Here is a 725-nt window from a genome sequence, read left to right on the forward strand (position 1 = left end):
ATATATATATATATATATATATATAAAGTACACTATTCTGTGAAGGTGAGATCACCAAACAAAAAGTTTTCCTTCTGGTGAGAGAAATATTCTTTAATGAACACAGTATATATAAAAATATATTCTATGTTCATTAAACAATGTATGTATGTATGTGCTTGCATGCATGTATATATATATATATATATGTGTGTGTGTGTGTGTGTGCATATACTCTTTATTTGTGGATTAACATTGTTATTCCACAAATAAAGAATATATTTATCCACCAGATACAGTATAGACTTCTCACTGTTCACCACTATCATATATGTATATATATATATATATATATATATATATGTATGCATGTATGCGTGTGTGCGTATGTATGTATGTGTATGTATGTATGTATGTATGTATGTATGCGTGTGTGTGTATGTATGTATCTATATATATGTATGGTACACTCTCACATACATGCTGCCCACCCAAGAATGTTACTTCTCTGATTCTTTATGTAAGAATTTCAGTCTGATACAAATATACACAGGCTGTCAGGAACAATTTAATAATTCAGTGTATTCAATGATGTCACAGCCATCTGGTCTATTCTTTTGTGAAGACTGATGGATTTTGTACTTTAAACTCTGGAGGTATTCTTCAATTTCCAATTAGCTTGATACTCATTATAACAAATTACTTTGTGTCTGCATGCATGTGTGTGTCTACAAACATAATATTAT

Source organism: Octopus bimaculoides, chromosome 20 (genome assembly GCF_001194135.2).
Source record: "Octopus bimaculoides isolate UCB-OBI-ISO-001 chromosome 20, ASM119413v2, whole genome shotgun sequence".
Taxonomy (NCBI): domain Eukaryota; kingdom Metazoa; phylum Mollusca; class Cephalopoda; order Octopoda; family Octopodidae; genus Octopus; species Octopus bimaculoides.